At 43.5% G+C, this 19,568-nt stretch overlaps 1 protein-coding gene across 14 annotated transcripts in view; it reads left to right on the top strand.

Annotated features, from left to right (window-relative positions):
- The first annotated feature begins 520 nt into the window (after positions 1-520).
- APBB2 (amyloid beta precursor protein binding family B member 2) overlaps positions 521-19,568 on the top strand; it is a 364,010-nt gene continuing 344,962 nt past the window's right edge. For 10 of the 14 annotated variants that reach the window (XM_059923120.1, XM_059923116.1, XM_059923128.1 and 7 more), the window contains exon 1: positions 523-711. The gene's annotated coding sequence lies outside the window, so the exon portion shown is untranslated. Of the gene's footprint in view, positions 712-19,568 lie in introns of all 14 variants that reach the window. The other 4 variants (XM_059923127.1, XM_059923130.1, XM_059923126.1 and 1 more) reach the window with 2 other exon arrangements.

A 19,568-nucleotide genomic window follows, 5' to 3' on the forward strand; every position in this document is an offset into this window, starting at 1 on the left:
TCTTGCTGTGATTTTCACATCAAGAAATGGTGTGTGTGTGTGTGTGTGTGTGTGTGTGTGTGTGTGATATGCCTGGGGTTCTAGATAAGGAGACAAAAGGAAGGAGAAGATCTCGCCTACAAGTTGCAGCTGGATGGGCGTGGGCAGCTCTCATCTGAGGACATTTTCCTGTTATAAGGGAATGCAGACATGTGGGAGAAAAGACTAGCCAGGGATAAGGTTACCTTTTGGTGCAGACAGACGCCGAGCCTCATGGAGGGGTTATCATACCGGGATGCATCGCTTTGGGTCTCGACACTCTGGCCCGCATTGCCTCCCTGCTATCTTCTCAGATGATAAGGGGAGCGCGAGTTCGAGAGGCCCCAAAGCCTCTGCCTGCAGGGGTCGCTCTAGGAGCGCGGCCCGCCCCCTCCTTCCAGGCCCCCGCCCCCGGCCCCGCCTTTCTCGGGATCCGCCCCCGCCCGGTCGGGCCCCTCCAGCCTCTCCGCGCAGCCGCCGCCAAAGCCCGGAGAAGTGGAATCTCGCCGGCGCCGCTCTCTGCGCGGGACTCATGGAGCGGAACTGGGCATGCTCAGTGGCCAAAGCTAGTCCTGGTCTCAAGTAGGAAGCTCGTGCGCTGTACCCGCAGCTGATCCTGGCGCTCCCGGCAGGGCGAGACTGGAGCAGAGCTGCCGGGCGCCGGAGCCGAGGCGAGCGCCGCGCGCACCGCGGGTGAGCCTCGCTTTCTTCCTTGCTTTTGCTCTCGACCCCGGGGGCGGCCCGGGAGTACTGGTGAGAGACCTGGGCAGCGGCAGCAGCTTGCGGCGAGTGGCTGCGCGTAGCCGGGGCGGCTGCTCCTCTCCTCCCGGCCCCGAGGGCTACGCGGCCACTGCCGCTCTCCCAGCCGCAGCCACAGCTGCAGCAGCTGCCACCGCATCTGCAGCGGGCGTCTGCTGCGGAGTCCCGTGCGCCCTGCGCCCGCGCCGCAGGGCTGGGTGGCACGGCGCCCGCGGGCTCACTCCTTGACTCCATCCCTCTGGCTTCTCGGCGCCCTCTTTCCATCGGCAGCCGGGGCTTTGCAGGGCCTGGGGCGGGGGAGACAGGGTTGGAGGGGGTGCGCCAGGCGGGGGCTGCGGAGGGGAAAAGTGAGGGTGGGCGCCGGCGGGGAAGAGCGCACACCCCCTTGCCCTGGCACCGGCCTCCTCTGTGCGGCTGGGCTCTCCCCGTGCGGCAGCGCGCTCCTGCCGGGGAGTTGAAGACCGAGCTGGCTTATAGGGGATTCAAAGGGGGAAAAGTTCATTTCCCCCTCGGAGGCAGGGAGCGTTTTAACTAGAAAATGGCTGTGCGAAGGGGACCGAATCAGGGAAGCTGGTCCTGAAATCCCCTCTGCTGCCCGCCGGGCGGAATGGAGGGTTGAACGCTAGAAATGACATTTGTGCGATGAAAAAGATTGCTGGACGGAGGGAGGGGTGCGGAGTCCCATAGAAACAATGAAAGGTGGTCTTGATGTCGGCGGAGAGGTCTAGAACTGAGGGGTCAGGGGCCAAGGGCCGAAGGACCGTGGGACCTGGATTTAAAAAATCATACATTAAAGAAACCAGATTTAGAGTTGTGGCCGTTTTGTAGTCAAGTTCAGCGCTGTTTAGAGCCATGACTGTCCCAGACGGTTTTGGATGGATGGAGTGGTTGGGGAGGACCAACACTGAGAGGAGAATAAGGTCAGTGTCGGAAGCTCAGACAAGATTGGGCGCAGGTTTTTTAGAAGTCCCTCAATCACTGGCTTTACATTGCGCCTGATGACTTAGGTAAAATACCTAAAGGATTATCATAAAATGATGCCAGCAGTGGTGTTTGAATTCCAAGAAATGAAGAAACTTTGTGAGGTTGGCATTGGTTTGTCATTTGTTTTAATATTTCACTGATTTAAAAAGCAAGCAGTGGCATCCTGACCCGTTATTCTGGATTTGGTTCTCTTAAGTCTTTGGTTTATTTTTCTTGTCATGGATTTATACTTCAAATCTTGTCCTTAAATGGCCATGATAATTAAGAATATCTGAATTCGGGTAGATGGCCTTTCAGGAAGGGGGATTTCTTTATGAAGCCGCTTTGTTGTGTTTTCAGTTTGTAACTTGAAAGCAGTTATTTGTTCAACAGTTGTTTATCGTAACTTGCACAGTCATAGAAATGGAACTGTTTTGAAAGGATGACATTTGTCAGGAGAATGAGGAACGTCCGCGCTGGGGGAAATGCTGAGAGAACACAGGTGGCAGTAGAGTACAATGGTCCGGTAGTCAGAACACCTGGGGAAAACAGATGCAAGGTTTCTATAGCTGTCCTTTGGTCATCGGCTTACTATATAACCTCGAAAAATCACTCAGGGTCTTCCTAGGCTGGGCTTGGTCTAGATATTTGCTCAGGGCCTTTGAGAAAGAACTCTAAAGTTGAGATCCTTTTCTAGGGAAGGTGTTTACTTTTTTCATTCTGTCTTCAAAAGGATACTTTTAACTAAGTAATTCATCTGCAGGGAGCCAGCATGGTCCCCTTTTCTGAAACTTTTATAAAGTGGTAGTGGAAAAACTCAAGCTAAAGTGTGAAAGACTGGCTTTTTACAGTTAACTGGAGTAATAAGAATACTGACTACAGAATCATTTAGGAAAAGTCTACTAAATAGTGCAAGAATCCACGTGTACAAAGATAAAATATTTTAAAACTTAACTCTTTTTATGTCATGTTTCAACTTTTTGATGACCTTTTTTTTTTCTGCCACCAGAGAAACAACAACAAACATCAGATTCTTTCTTTTTTTTCCCTCTCTTTTCTGTTACAGCAGGAATTAATACTGAAAGTCTTGCCATTGTACTAGAACAGTGTTATGTTAATTACCGTCATTTCAGGATATCTAAATTTGTCTTTTGAGAGAAATGGAATGTTGTCTCTCTATACCTTCTTCAGTTATGCTTTTAAAATATTCAGTACCCTGATGATATAACCCCTTAAATTTTCCAGGGGCACAGGATAGACTTTTAGTATTGTAAGAAGATATTACTACTTATGTGGGTGATGCTTATTTTCCTATCCCAAGTTAAGGAAAATACCATTTGTTCATTATTTACTATGTGTCAAGTCTGATATTGAGCTTCGTACATATCTTACGTGTCAGCATCTTTGACATAAACGTCAGCTTCCCAAGAAAGTCCCTCTGAGGATGTGGACAGTCCTTTGCTTGTACAGCAATAGAACTTCAAAGGTTTATTTTATATGAGACTATCTTCAACTGTTTTCATTATTATTCAATAAGCATTCTCTTGTAAAACATATTTGTTATTTAGAATTAGACTTGATTGGAACAGCATGTCTTCAAAATGATTTGAATGTTTTTAAGAAGCCTCAATCCAGGTTTAAAAACTGTTTTATGTTCATTTATTTTCAACAATGTTGTACTACCAACAAATAAATGTAAGGAAGATAAGCCCAGATTACCCATTTTAATTTTATTTGTTATTAGTGCATATTCTGCATGTTGATATGTGTTGATGGTGTTTCTTTCAGTTGAAATAGTTAGTTTGTCAAAGGCAGAGTGACAGATTCTCCATAATAAAGGGTCTGGTGGGATTTGACGAAAAGACCAGCAACCAGGGCCTCCCAAGACTTGCCTTCTGGGCCAGGGTCGTCCACTACTTAAATTTACTGTGTGACCTTGGGAAAGTCAGTTCACTTCTTTGGATCTCAGTTTTCCCATCTGTAAAATGAGAGTGTAACAGTAGAAAGCACCCTCTGGGTGTCTGTTGAGCCTTCATGTCCCAGCCCAGGGGCCTGTGATGCATCCATTTGGAAAGGGGGACTATAGATAAAACCTTAGATGAAGCCGATTTTGTTTCACTAAGTCTGGCCTGTCCTGCTTTGTGGAATGCCCTTCCTTTTTTTGGCCAATTCCTACGTCTGTTCTGGTTTTTATTTGTCAAAGGATGGTTGTCATAACATTAACTCTTTGCAGCGCTGCCAGGTTTAGGTAGGAGATAAGGTAATGATTAGATTTGGGTAGAGCGCCGTAGATATTTGAAACTGTTTTATAACATCTTCTGAGGAGACACTCTGCTCTTGGGCATGCAGGTAATCCAAGGAGTAAGTCTCCTCTGGGGCTGTAGAGGAGGCTGCCCTGTACCTTGGTTGCCGGGCCCACCCATGTGAAATTTGGACAAACTTTTCCCATGTCCCTGTCCTGTCGATTCAGCTGTTGATCAGAATTGCAGCCCTTGGTCTCTGGAATAAAATTATCATTATCAGTTCATGTTAGCACCATCGCTGTATTGAGCAGGTGCTGTATTGGTCTGCTGCCGTAGTAGCAGGAGTGATGGCTGTCGGAATGCAGCTACGTGAACTTTTCTTTTGGCAAGCTATGATGATGGGGCAGAGAGCAAAGGAAACCTGGTGTTTGTAGTGTACTTTGCTTTTAAGATGGTCACAAAACTCAGCCTCATTAACGTTCAAGTGAGGCAGGTGAAGAGAAGCCAGAGTTGTCAGCGTTTAAATAAGTGATAATAAATAGACAGTAAGTCTAGAGCTTCTGGTCATAACTAGGCTCCAGTGTTGCTGGGCCCGTGGTAGGAGCGGGGAAGTAACTGCGAACACCAGGTGAGAGCTGGAAGAGAGGAGGGACATGGAGGCTAGAAAGTCAAGTCATCGCAACTCGGCAAGAAGTAAGAAGCCTTGATCGGTTTAAAGGTATCAGAGGCCATTGGGTGTAGAGTTACAGGAGACATTCCCTCTGTACATAACCGTATTTCCATAATATTTGAATCCTACCTAGTCTTCTAAGCATTGAACAAATGCTAGGGCAGGCATTACTTTTACAAGCAGGAAAAAAGTCACAATGTATCATTTATTGGTGTATAAAATGTGCAGATTCATATGGACAGCTATGGAAAGAGAACATGGGAAAAATGAACGGTATGGGATTATGGATTAAGGTTTTTCTTTATTGTTTGTGAATGATTTGGTCATTGTAAATAAAGCAAACCATTCTATCCTTTGCCTCTTGTGAAAATCTTGCAAAATTTTGTCTGCTAGGCGATAACAGGTTTTTGCAGTGTAACTCTCCTGGAAAGTATGCTTCAGGAATGCTTGGAGTAGGAGGCAGAATGGTTTGTTTTGATTTTTACCTTACAAGTTGACTAAAACGAATGCACTTTTGGAACTGAGCTAGGAGAAGTGTGTGCTTTGGAGGACAAGGTTGGGGAGAACTTGCAGAGCTCCAGAGAGTGAAGGGAAACGCTGTTGTTGAAGAAGGAAGACTTGGCATTACCGGTGGTATGGAATGCAGCGTTTCCCAAATCGCTGCCCTATGAATCAGAGCTTAGTTTCTACACAATATAAAAGTAACTGAGTGTCTACTATGTGCACATCACAGTGCTTGGGCTGTTGTCTGTTGGTGAGGTTTCCACTCTCCTTATCCAAGTGATGATGATGACGATGTAGTGAATATTTCATAATGTGTTCAAATTAGATGTGTCCTTTTCTCTGAGATTATATCATTCGGATATGGGGGTAAGATTTCTTTTACAAATTGATGGGAATATTTTTATTTGGCAGCTTAATGGTCCATGAAATTGATAAGTCTGGGAATCTGGGCCTGAGATGTAGGGAGCTCTGCCCTCAGGATCAAGTTGAATAGTGGAGGCCCGGCCAAACTGGAGCTTCTGGGTGGGCTGATGGCGCCTCCAGGCCTTCCAGGAATGTGGAGTCACTGGTACGGACCCAAGGTCCTAGGAGCTGAGAAGAAGCTAATTTTGAAAGTGCTCTGGGAACCAGCGAGTATTTTTGAATTATAGCCCAAGAATGACAAGGAAAACGCCAAGATGAAAGACAAGGTTCTGAGAGAGCAGGAAGGACAAGGGACTGAAATGTGAATTTTAGCAGGCTGGGCTACAAAATGACAGATCTTGGTTTTTGTTTCTTTGCATGCAGGCCTCTTTTTGCCCAAACAGCATGCTTTAGCAATTCAGGATTGGTGATTCTAGGAAATGCTGATGGAGTTACAGCCATAGAACCGGGAGTTGTGTTATAGCCGGCTTGGTTTGGATCTCTGCAGTGCCATGCTCTCCAGGGTGAGCCTTGATAAGTCACTAGAGGAAGTTTAAGAATAATTTGCTCATGGAATTGGTATTATTCACCTTTAGTTTGAGTTGCTGTTAGTGGGTGGGAGGAGAGGAAAAAAAAAAAAAACCCAAATTATTTTTGAGTTTTAAATAGTAGCTTAAGAAAATAGGTAATGTATTTTCAGATAATACTTTAAAAATCTGTGCTTAGTAATATCTGGATCTCACTGGTCGTAATAATAATATATTATTAATAGTGGATCTCTTTGTGCAAAGAGCTTTACAGCTGTTACCCTATTTAATTCTTACAAAATACTGTAGTGCTATTCCTATTTTAGAGATAAGGAAACTGAGGTCCTTTTCACTAAAGGCTGCACAGTGAACAGTGATGCTTGCCTTGGAACTGTAATCAACACAGAGGAGTCTATGGGTTGCTGAGGAACTGACAAGGTGAAGAAATAACATTTATTAATTAAGGGCCACCTCTGCCTGGTGCTATACAGGAAACATTTCACTTTGTCTTTTGGGGTACCCTCTTTTTTTTCCCCTTTTTATAGGTGAGGAAACTCTGGTTCAGAAACATTAAAGGACTCACCCAGGCCCTAAACAAAGCCTGTATTGTTATTTCCACCACAACATGAAACTTTCCTAGATTCAGCCTTTGGGAGAAGGTGAAAATTTCTCCTTTTGTCCATTTTCAAAATCCCGTTAACCTAAATCTGCATGCTTAGTGGTGGAGCTGTTGCCTCCAGAGTATGGCCCCCATGTGCATTTCTTTCCTCTGAACACAAATTGAATAGTTGGAAAATCCAAATATAATTTCTAAATATGTCTGAAACTAAGGGTTGCTGTGTTGAATCTCTCTGGGCAGATTCCAGTCTAGGATATTTCTGTTGTAAATAAAATACACCAGAATCTGATTAGTTGTCACATGCCAATCATGAGGCAGTGTTGGGGTGACAGAGGCCTTTGATGACTTCAGAAAGTTGACGTGAGGATTTCAGGGCCTCTTCAGCAGCCCTGAGGCTCACTTGAGACTTCTGGCTGCTAGAGAGAGGATGGTGGGTACCCCTTTCCGGGAGCATCAAGCTCCTGCTTGATGGCTTTGTTCTTACCTTCTGATCTTCATTTGGTTTCCCAAGTAGACCTTTGTCCTGGGCAGTAGAGTCAGCCGGCAGACCTGCCACATTGAGTGTCTTGATTTGCTGGGCAGTACTCTGTATCAGTGGAAGTTATGAATAAATAGAATTTCCTTACGAGTTAGGTTTCTTGAGTTGATTCATTCTTGAGTGAACAAATACAACTGAATTTTTGAGTAGAACTGAGGCATGGTCTGGACTCACAGTGATCTCAGAGGGGCGTAGATACTTCGGGAAACACTGATTCAACCTTGCATTCTGAGCAGAACCTCTTATCCTCCCCGATAACCAAGCTTTATTTTTTTATACCTTTTCCAGATCACTAGTGCAGACAGACATGCATTCATTTGGGTACACTCAGAATCTTCGGCTTCGTTTGTCCATGCCTTTGTTCAGCAAATGTTTATTGAACACATACTTGGCGCCAGGTACAGTGGGAAGTTCAGGAAGACAGAAAGGAATGTACCAGAGTGTCAATATAAGGTGCTTCAGTAGAGGCATGTGTGTGAGACTCTGAGGGAGGGGAGAGTAGGGAGGCCTTACAGGCCTTATAGGAGCTGTAGCAAAGGACTATGGCAGAACCCGCTACAGAAAACCCTTCAGCTGTCTCCTTTTCCATTTTTCTTTGGCTTAGTGGAAGTGTTGTAGCCTGCTTCTTCTATCCAACACCTAGGGTTTGCCACTGCTTCTATAAAGGACCTAGAGATTTGGCCTTTCAAATCTCTGTAGCTGTGGTTCTCAGAGGGGGCAGTTTTGCTCTCCGGGGAACATTTGGCAGTACTCCCTGGAAACATTTTTGATTGTCATGATTGTGGAAGAAGTACTGCTGGCATCAAGTGGGTGGAGGCCCAGGATGGTGCTAAATATCTTGCAGTGTGTGCACAGGACAGCCCTATGGGGAGGCAGTTGGAATTTGGTGGTTACCAGCCAGACTTTTAGGATTCCAGTACTGCTCTGCAATTTCATAGCCATGTGATGTCGGACACCACAGTTACACTTGGACAACAGAATTACACAGTGCCTCAGTTTCCTCATAATGTGGTAGTTACGAGGATTTCGTGAGGTAAGGTATGATAAGGGCTTACGACAGTTCTTGGGGGAGTTCCCTGGTGGTCTAGTGGTTAGGATTTCGGTGCTTTCACTGCTGTGGCCCGTATTCAATCCCTGGTCGGGGTAAGCCATGCGCCGTGGCCAAAAAAAACAACAAAAAAACCCAGAACAAACAAACAAACAAACAATACTTGGCATAAAGTAAGACCTTAACAGCTATTATTATATTTAGTTTTAAGCAAAAACTTTAACTTTTGTCTCTGAAGAGCTTGAGTTTGGAGAATCCAGGACAGCTGAGCTTATGGCACCGCCTCTCAGTATGCTTTGGGGTAAGAATTGACCATTGTTTTTGTTTCTCTGGTTCCTTTTTGTCCATGGGTTTTATTTTCCACTGTTACCACCTCTTGATTCTAGGACTTTCCTTTGCCTTTCATCCATTTTTTTTTCCCAGGGACCCAAATTTATGCCTTTAATGAACCTTCCCCCTAGAGGGCTGAGAAATATATTTATGATGTTCCTTAGCTCTGTCTATTTTGGGAATGGTGAGAAAACGGGAAGCAGGTCAAGGGAGATGTTGCATTACTTCCTGATTGTCACAGCTCCCTTCTTTATAAAATTCCATGCAGGATTGAGAGGCAGGTGGTACCGCCTGCTTAGTAACCCTTCCCTCTACGCCCACCAGCTCCACCCCCAAGTTAGGTGCCTGCTATTTCCAAAATACCCTGTAATTGGGTCACAGCATTATCTGCCTGCTGGAAATCATTTCTAAAAATCAAAGTAAAGACTCAGTCTGTCTCTGAGGGATTTGAAATGTCTCTGTCCTCTACCTCTGGGCTTTGCAGAGTTGTTCTGAAAACAAAAGAAAGCAGGCTTATTCAATGCTTGGTGTCAGTCGATTTATCTCTTGTAAAAATAAAATACAGTGTGTGTGTGTGAAAAAAAAAAAAAAAAAAGAAAGCAGGCTTATTATCTCGATTAGGTGGCAGTCTCTCTGTGGCCTAGAACTGTGTCATATTTTCACTTGCAAATGCGCTCAAACCATGGTCCTTTCTGACTTTCCGCAGGAAGGTGAGCTTGTGGACTCCACACAACAGATCAAATTTACTGTTGAATTTTTATAACGTGATTGACTTGTAAAGGTTTTCATTCAGTGTTTTGAATAGTATCAACAGACTAGAGAAAAATTAAGTTCAGTTGATATAGGTTTCTGATTGCCTTCCCCATGACACTGTCCTCTCTCCCCTGAATGACAGCAGTGGCCTCTCAGTGGCCTCTCGGCTTGTCCAGCTCCATTCAATCAGTTTGGCTTTCCAAGTGCTGGGCGCCGTTCCAAACGATGCACATAGAAACTGACCGGGATGGCCACTGCCTCTGAGAGCTAAAGAACTAGCTACGGTAAAATGCGATGTGTGCTTCCCAGATCAGCATCTGCTCTGCATGGGTGTGGGGTGTGTGTCAGGCAAGCTTCCCAGGAGAAGAGATGCTCCATCTATCCCACCGCACACCTGGCCCCTCTGTCTCTGCAGCTGCGTAAGGCGCCCCTGACTCCCAGCTCCGAAGTGTGCCTCCACTTCCTTCCCACCGCTATTGCCTCTCACCTAGGAGGCTGCAGCTCCTTCTCCAGGGCCTCTCCTTGTTCGCAACACGGTCTCCGAGGTCATCTCTTGAAATCTGCAGGCCTGGGCACGCCCACCCCACCCACAGGGGCTCCTCGCCGCCCTCAGGAGGAAGCCCAGCTCCTTGGCACCGCATCTGACCCCCTCGTGGCCTGCTTGCTCTGCATCTCGTGGCCTGCTTGCTCTGCATCTCGTGCTCTGAGGTCAGGCCTCACGGTATTTACAACGTGACAGTTTTCTCTGGCCTTTTATCCTATTCCCATCGCCTGCAACCATCCCTACCGCCTGTGGGCTCTTTACCTGCTAGACTTTCGTTCCGCCTTTCAGGAAGTAGCTTAATCTTCACCCACCTCACTGTGTGGCAGGGTGACCTGAGGGCTCATTAAAACACACACTGTGGCTCCACCCCAGGGCTTCTGATCCCATAGGCCTGTGGTGTCTGTAGCCTGATGAAAGCTTGCACTTTAATGATTTCCCGGGAGATGCTGATTGTGCTTGTCTGGGGACTGCACTTGGAACATGGTCACCTAGGACAGGGTGACTGGTTCTTCTCGCTCCCATGGTGAGCTCCTCACACCCACTTACATCCCACCTTTGTTAGCACACAGAATTGTAACCATTTACTTCCCTGGCTCCTTTTCTAGTCTGTAAGCCCTTGAGGGACAACACTGTGGCTTCTTCATCTTTGTGTTCCCAGTGTTTTGGAAGTCCTGGGTGCTTGATTAACATGTGTCAAAGAATGAGTATGTGAATGAACAAGAATGTTATCATTGGAGGCTTTGATAAATATGCCCCAGGACATTTTCAGCAGCTAGTTTTCCTGAGAGTTCATCCCCAGATATGATGGTATATAGGCTTATAGTATGATGTTAATGGGGTCGGTATGAGTTAACATAAGAGCCGATTAACTTTGTGGTTTTTGTGTCCAGATTCTAGAGGAGTCTAGGGGAGGGGCTACCTTTAAACCCATTATTGTTTCTGGAATGAATCAAAAATACATTTCTTATACGTTTTCTTATAGTGGCTCAGGATGAAAATATGTGTTCACAGGAAATGCAGATGTCATTTAATTTAGCCACAGCATAAGCATGGCCCCTTTATTTGAAATAATAAATCATATTGAACTGAAATTAAGTATAACCAGATGTTTAATCATTTCTCCAAGCCAGAAGGAGGGATAGCCAGAATACATTTCCTTATTCATTCTGCAAATGTTTATTAAGCACTTACTATGTGCCAGTGGGCTCGAGGGGCATGGCAATGATTAAAACACTCTCTGCCGTCTCTGTGGGAGGGTCTATGAAAAAATAGAGATGGGTGATGTGATGCAAAGTGCCTAGTGGGCTCCTTTAGATCAAGTGGTCCTAGTACATGACTATTAAGCTGTGTCCCTAGTGGCAGTAAGTTATGGCCATGTCAGGATCATGGAGAGGAGCAGTTTTAGGCCAGGAGAATGGTACAGAGGGCCTCACTTTAAAACATCTCTTGGTGGCAAGGAGGATAAGTTAGGAGTTTTGGGTTAACAGATACACACTACTATATATAAAACAGATAAACAACAGGAACCTACTGTATAGCAGAGGGAACTATATTCAGTATCTTGTAATAACCTATAATGGAGAAGAATCTGCAAAAGAATATATATATATAACTGAATCACTTTGCTGTATACCTGAAACTAGCACAGCATTGTGAATCAACTATACTTTAATAAAAAAAAAGATACTCAAGGAATATGCACCCCCCCCCACAAACAAAAAAAGCCCCTTAAGGAGCCCTAATGATCCTGTAGTCCTGAAAACTGGATTGATATCACATTATTATTGTGCCTGGTCATCTGTCATCCAGGCTTCGGCTCTAGGCTTGCTTCCAGGGCCTCTAAAGCAGTGTTTCTCAAAGTGATTGGAGACCTGAGTGATTGGAAATATACTGTGAATAAAGGTTTCTGCCATTAAGTTCAGAAAATTGTATATACCTACTCTCCATCAGCATATTTAAGAAGTCCTGCTGAAAAGAAGTTTGTTAACTTCCTTTAACCCAGCATTTGCCTGTGGGTGCATCTTGCACAGCCTCTTCTGAACTGGTGTTTCTTGGCGCACACCTGGGACAGCCAGCTCTAAAAGTTCTGCTTTGCATGCCCCTGAAAGAACGTTTCACGTGAGGCAGACTTCTCTGTTCCCTCTTCTGTTCACCCTTCAGTGTTTTCTCATCATTGCAGAGGACTGCAGGATCTTCAGTGGGGACGGGATTTCTTTTATTGGTTTTCCTCATGCCTGATAAGTTGATCAGTCCCACTGGCTTGGGTCCAAAGATAAATGGCATTTCGAGCCTGAGAGATCTGGCTGGCTAATGGAGAGTGGTTTTTGACTTGAATTGTTCAAATTATGACTTCATTCCATCTTCTTTTGGGTATCTAGACATTGTCTTGGAGGCCAGCTGACTCTAAGTGGAAGGAGGGAGAGAGGAGTGACCAGCTGGAGTTGCTAAGGCTGAGCATTAGGTATGAGAAAAGTAAACTTGGGGTCAGACTTGGTTAAGCCTGTCCTGGGTTTTTGCTGACATTTTGGAATCTTGAGCCCAACTTAAAAAAATACCGGCTTTTAGATTCTTTTTCTGTTGAGATGTGTTTAGTTTTGGTCCTACCTGAGGTCAGAGCTGATGGACTAGGTCTGTCTTTGTGAAGAGTTTTATTCTCTGATCATCTTTACGGTTGTAGTTTGGCCCAGAGGCCAGGAAACGGACTAGGTCGGGCGAGCTCACTGAAAATTTTCATTTGAGGGAGAGCCCTGGATGAGTCTTTTTGAAAGAATATTTGTATACATAGAATAATCCAGAGTAAAAGAGCGTTGGTTCAGTTGCCAGGGATGGGAGGAGGGCCCTATCCTGTGTTGCTGATTTTTTATGCTTGGGGCAACTCCCAGAAAGATGCAGTAGGACTTAACTGAGAAGAGGGTTAAAAGAAGCTGCAGATATAGATGGAATAGCCCCCAAAACCCTCCACCCAGGGAAGGAGCCAGTGTGGAGCACTAGGAGAATTAGGGCTGGGGGTCCCTGGGGGTTCCTTCTAGTTCTGGGAATTTAGACTTTGAATTTGCAATGGTTTGTGCTTTTGGGTCCCCCTTGTCAGGGTACTCTTTTCTTGGCATTGATGCTTTCCCTAAATGGGACAGTACATTTAGTGTGAACAGTAGATTTGTTGCATACCATTACTGTGGTCAGTATCTCCATATCTTCAACCATCTATTATCCCAAATTTCAGGGGGGAAAAAACCCTGTGTTTGAATTAATCGTATTGCAATGATTTGAGCAGAAAATGTATGAGCAGTGGCTCAACAGAAGTAACACTCACCACCCTTATTCATGAGACTTAGCAATTGGGTCAGTGTCGTTTTCTAAAAATGTCTTTTTTTCCAGGACTTGAGGTTATTTGTACTAACATAGAGGAAGTCTTGCATTCCATCTACTTAACGTATAATGGTCTCCCGATCAAAGCCATCTCCTGCTGACTTGAGTTTTATTTTAGCTTAGATCATTTTCCTTTACTGGTACCAGATCGTGCTGTTACGTGTATATCTTACAAGCTGCAAGTAGAAATAAAAAGCAAAAATAAGATGTGGCATTGTATTGAATTTTGTCTTTTTCCCCCTTTTGTTCTGAGAACATGTGGCTTACAAGAAAAACCAATAAAGACAGACGACTGGGGAGAGTGTTGATTTGTGGCATTATTATCTTTATTTCTTGTAAAGAAAACAGGATTTTCATTAGATGCTATTGTGCTGTTTTCCATTGAGAGAGATAATAGTGGGATGGATGGCCCCATTCAGAGTCTATATACATTTTTGCTTAACATTTAAATGATTTTTGTATGAACATTTGCAAAGGTGTTTCTTTCTTTCTGCAGCACCAACTATTAAACAGTGTGGTGCTATCTTGCCCAAAACAATTTCCTTCCATAGGAGAGCTCGGTGGATACACGTTTTTATGAAATCACATTTGCTTTTCCTTAGTGTTGACCTTAAAAGCTAACTTTTGAAATGCTTGCAGATATATCTTTTTGATAGATGGTTAAGTCAAAGAAGGAGGATACCCAATGTGATGTGATTTTTTTTTTTAACATCTTTATTGGGGTATAATTGCTTTACAATGGTGTGTTAGTTTCTGCTGTAGAACAAAGTGAATCAGCTATACATATAACATATATCCCCATATCTCCTCCCTCTTGCGTCTCCCTCCCACCCTCCCTATCCCACCCCTCTAGGTGGTCACAAAGCACCGAGCTGATCTCCCTGTGCTATGCGGCTGCTTCCCACTAGCTATCTGTTTTACATTTGGTAGTGTATGTATGTCAGTGCTACTCTCTCACTTCGTCCCAGCTTACCCTTCCCCCTCCCCGTGTCCTCAGGTCATTCTCTACATCTGCATGTGGTGTGATTTTAAACATTTTGTTTGCATAAAGCAAAAGTTCGTGGGAGAATGAGTAGAAACAAGTAGAGATTTCACAGTGATGTTGAGGATGACTGCTGGCTTTCCCTCTCTTCTTCCCCAGCCACCCTTAGTGTTTCTATATCCTTTTAGCAATGAGTAAAAGGGAAAAACATAATTCTCATGTATTCATTCTTAATTCATCTAAAGGATGTGCATTTCAGGGGTGTTTCTTCAAGGAGACTAACTGGGAACAAAAGAGAGCTGGCATCACGCTTAGTGAAATAAGCCAGTCACGAAAGGACAAATATTGTATGAATATCCTTATATGTGGTGCCTGGAGAAGTCAGATTTATAGAGACAAAGTGGAAGGTGGTCGCCAGGGCCTGGAAGGAAGAGGTTATAATGGGGAGTTATTGTTGAATGGGTTCCGAGTATCAGGTGGGGAAGATGAAAAAGTTCTGGAGATGGATGGTGGTGATGGTTGCACAACACTGTGAATGTACTTAGTTCCACAGAACTCTACACCTAAAAATGGCTAAAATGATAAATTTGGTTATGTATACTTTACCACAAAAAAAAAGTTTAACCCCCTCCCGCCCCCCAAAAAAAGAGAGAGAACTGGTCCTGTGTCCTCACCAGCACAGGTACCGTGACCCAAGGACTTCTGACTTATTGTCAATGTGGAACCTGAAGGAGGAGTTAATTTGCACTGGACTGAAGCTGCTGGGGCCTGTTCTGATGTCTGTGCAATCTTCCCCCCGGGGCTGAGGCTCTGAGATTGTGAGGGTTCCCAGGACCCCAGGAGCTGGGGAGAGTACAGGTGCCACTCACCTGAACCTGGTCCTCAACTCCTGTGTTTTCAAAAGCTTTCTTTAGTGTAGGACTAACACTGATCCAGACAAGTTTGAAATCGTGAATTGGGTATGCTCTATGTGGGTCATGTTTTTGGCCATGTATATTACTGACTTCTACTTTGAAGATGAAGTGACTTGGTAAAAATTAATCTTCATTGGGATGTCCTCAAAAACTGTGACACCTTTCCCATCTTTTCTGTTGAGTGTGCCCTCATAGCCAAGTGACCAGCTGGCCTCACCCTTCTTTTGCCTTGTCCATTTGTGGTTCTAAAGAGAGCATGGACTTCAGATCTAGACAGAGCTGAGTTTCAGTTTGGGCCCTGCCTTGGGGTAGGTGGGTATAGGTGGGTGCCCTGCCTGAGCCCCAGTTTCTCTCTATAAAATATCTAGAATGATACCTACCTGGGGGGGAGGGTTTACTGTGATAATGTGAAAATGTGTGCTATAAAGTGATCAAGATATTTACTGCCTTGATTTCCTGTTGTTGAAGTGGTTGGTAGGTGGACCAGGCATTTTAGATTAACTCCACATTGGTTACTGTGCTATGGAAGATGGTCCTTGATCAAAAACTTACATATGTTTAGTATTAAAATATTTAAACAGGTAATTCTTTTAAAGAAGGCTGACAGGGAGATATTTGTAATTGGTAGTAGGTTTTTAATGCTGTATATTCAACTACATGGTCTTGGTGTTGACTGTTACCTCCCGCCTCCCCTTTAAGTATCTTCAGAGAATGTGGATGACAGTTCCTCAGTGTCTTTGATGCCTCATATTATAGTTTAATAGGTTTGGAAGACGTACGGGTTGGGATTTCATCCTGGATCGGTCTCTATCAGCAAAAGTTACCTATTTTTTCTCACCTGAAGAGGATCCTGTAGAGGTGATAAGGGTTAATGTTTGTTGGGCACCTCCTGTGAGACAGCAGCCACTGTTATGCACGTGTTAACGTGGAGATCATTTGGCCCCGTGCGCCTGTGAAGTAGCTGCTGTAGTTATCTGCAGATACAGGTGGGGAAGCTGAGGCTCACCCAGTTTGTCCCAGGGCACACAGCTAGAGCAGGTGATAGGATTGGGCTGAGCGTAGATTATGAGGACAGAACTCGGCATGGGGAAGGCACTCGGTAAATGTGAATGCAGGTGCTCGAGTACACACACATACCCTTAAATTGATATTTCCCTGAGATGCAAGAGCTACTAGATTGCAAAATCAGGAAATATGCTGGGAAAGTAGAGAGAGTCTAAGGACCAACCAGCATGAGAAAGCTCGTGTCAGAAACACAAGCTGTGTTTGGTTGTAATTGTAGCTGCTTTGCATTTCTTTCTAATTGCTGTTTTAAACAAAGGAAATGTCTATACTCTCTGTAGGGTGATATATACTTTCAAAGGATTGTAACTGGGGTTGTGATGTTTTTCTTGAGGAAAAAAATCAGTTATTTCTTTAATCATTGCGCATTCTGTCCTGAGAATGCGCTCAGTATAATTAGAGAGGATAAGCTCCGGCCGCCAGGGGTGAGCAACTGGTGGTCTCGAAATGTTCTGTAAATATATTAGTCTGAAAATTGCATTTTAATGCAGTGTACTAGCAAAATTGAATTTTACTTACTAATTTATTCCATGTTAATAGTGGCCTTTTTCTACAGGAAGCCTGTTACTTTATTTAAAAAAATATATAGGTCATTTGTTTCTTCCAAAATAATTGAACGATCCTTTGGAATAACCTATTAGTACTTCCACTTCTATTTGAGTCAGAATAGTGATGGAATACAAGAAAGCAGATAGGTCAAGAATTTGATTTTAGGAAATATCATTTTCCCTATGATGTTTGCTTTGACTAGCTTTGGTGTACTGTGCATCCTGATTTAAATGCTATATTTTGATATTTAAAATGAGTTAAGGCAACTTTGTGGTCCTTTTTGCCATCTAGGTGATGCTAGTATAATAAAATGTATTCATTGAATTAGTTATCAATAATGTCATCTAAGAAAACCATCTCAAAGAATAATTCCTGTATAGTGAGTTGGTTAACAATTATTTATGCCAGAGAATTTCCCCAAATCTGTTTTAAAAAAAAAAAAAATTATTTATTTATTTGGCTGTGCTGGGTCTTAGTTGTGGCACACGGGATCTTTAGTTGCAGCATGCAGCATCTTTAATTGTGGCATGCGGGCTCTTTTAGTTGTGGCATGTGAGCTCTTAGTTGCGGCATGTAGGATCTAGTTCCCTGACCAGGGATCGAACCTGGGCCCCCTGCATTGGGAGCATGGTGTCTTAACCGCTGCACCACCAGGGAAGTCCCTAAAGGGCCAAATTCTGAATTAGCCTGTTTTGGAAATTCTGGTTGTTTCCTTAGCATACAGAGAAAATCAGGCTTCCAGTGTGTGGTAAAGGTATTTCACATGATTAACAGATAAAGAAAGCACAGCTGATATAGGGTTAATGCGCAAGTTTGACATTAGACTCTGGAAGTATAGGGAAGCTATCAATGGGAGAAATTTGAAACACACCTGTTTACTTGCATAGTTGTGTACTTCATTTACATGTTTCCTTGAGGGCTAATTTTTGTTAATAAAAATTTGAAGGCCGCATGTAATCTTTAACTGTTAGCTGTAGGCCCCAAAGAATCAAAAGAGATGGATACTTCTCTTAAGAGTTTTAAAAGAAAATATCAAATGATTATAGGTCACTATTATAGAATATTGTTTGATGATTGTTCATTGGTCAGAATTCAAAAGTATTGCCTTGATGGAAGAAATGGAGAGAGAAATTAAGAGAGTGGGAAGGTAAGCAGATTATAAGTATTTTACTTTGAATTTTTCTGGTATTTTAACTGGCTTCCATTCTAGGGAAATACTTGCTTTTTTATGATAAAAAAGTTTCTAATTTACTTAAAATATGTTTACATTTCGATTGTGTTCTGTTTACCTTGTATGTAAAGAAACGCTTGAATCTCAAACATTTAACCCTTGAATCTCAAACATTTAACCCTTGAATCTCAAACATTTAACCACTACCCTCTGTATTCAAAAGAGTGATTTGAGAACTAACAAATTTTGCACCAATCAAGAGAATTAACTGGCTAGAAAAACGGAGTCATTTCCCTGCATCTCTGGAGTCAGTTCTGTTTAAGGTATTTGTTACCTTTAGAACTATGTCTCTCCCCTTGTGCACCACCACCCCCCCCGCCCCCCCCAAATACCTTGAAGTCTTAACCTCTGGTACTTGTGAATGTGACCTTATTTACAAAATGGTCTTTGAAGATGTCAAGTTAAGATGAGGTGAAACTGGAGTAGGGTGGACCCTTAATCCATTGTAACTGGTGTCCTTATCAGAAGCGAAATTTGGACATAGACACAGACTGGGAGAATGCCACGTGAAGACAGAGATACACAGACACAGAAGAAAGATGACTGTGTGACGACGAAGGCAGAAATTAGAGTTAAACCGGGGCTACCAGAAGCTGTAAGAGGCTAGGAAGGATCCTCTTCTAGATGCTTTGGAGGGCGCGTGGTCCTGCCAACACCTTTATGTCAGAATTCAAGCCTCTAGAACTCTAAGAGAATACATTTCTGTTGGTTAAGCCACACAGTTTGTGTTTGTTCCAGCAGGCCCAGGAAACGACAAGACTTTAGAGTCAGACTGCTTGAGTTTGAATCCTGGCTTCACATTCTAATGTTGTGATCTTGAACCTCAAGTTATAAGGCAAGTTATTGAAACTCGTGGTGCCTCAGTTTCCTCATCTGTAAAGTAGGACTAAAAAGAATACCTTCCTCACATAGTCACTTTGAAGATAAAGTAATCTATGTTTAATACCTTGGCCAGTGCCTGGTGCTATTACATGTGAAAAATTCAGTCATTTAAAAACTATATAGAAATGATTTTTGATCCTTCAACAAATATCTGTTGAGCTTCTTTTTTAATGACAAGCCTCATGCTAGACAGTGAGTGTTCATGGTGAACCCTCATAGATCCTTTAGAAAGAAGATTCCATGTGGCATCTTTATGGGCAAGAACTGGGTTTGACCTTTCCTTGGACCTTGGGAAGTCCAGTACAGGACCTATGAACTGCGCAGTCAGTGAACGTGGAGCCAAACTGCCTGGGGTCAAATTCTGGTTCTTGCTAGCTTTGACCTTGGGCGATAACAGAATCCTTAACATTCTCTGCCTCCACATCTGCAAAATGGTGACAATAATTGTACTTTTGTCCATAGGGTTATGGTAAGGATTAACTGAGTTAAAATACATGAAGTGCCTAGAATAGTAAGCACTTAATAAATGTTGTTATATTATTAAATAAACCCAGAAAGGTTTCAAACTTGTAAATTAATTCATTTTTTTTTGATATTTACCAAGTGTGGAGAAATCAGATGTGAATCTGATACACCTCGTTTTCACATAGAATGAATAGTTAAG

Source organism: Balaenoptera ricei, chromosome 5 (assembly GCF_028023285.1).
Source record: "Balaenoptera ricei isolate mBalRic1 chromosome 5, mBalRic1.hap2, whole genome shotgun sequence".
Lineage (NCBI taxonomy): Eukaryota > Metazoa > Chordata > Mammalia > Artiodactyla > Balaenopteridae > Balaenoptera > Balaenoptera ricei.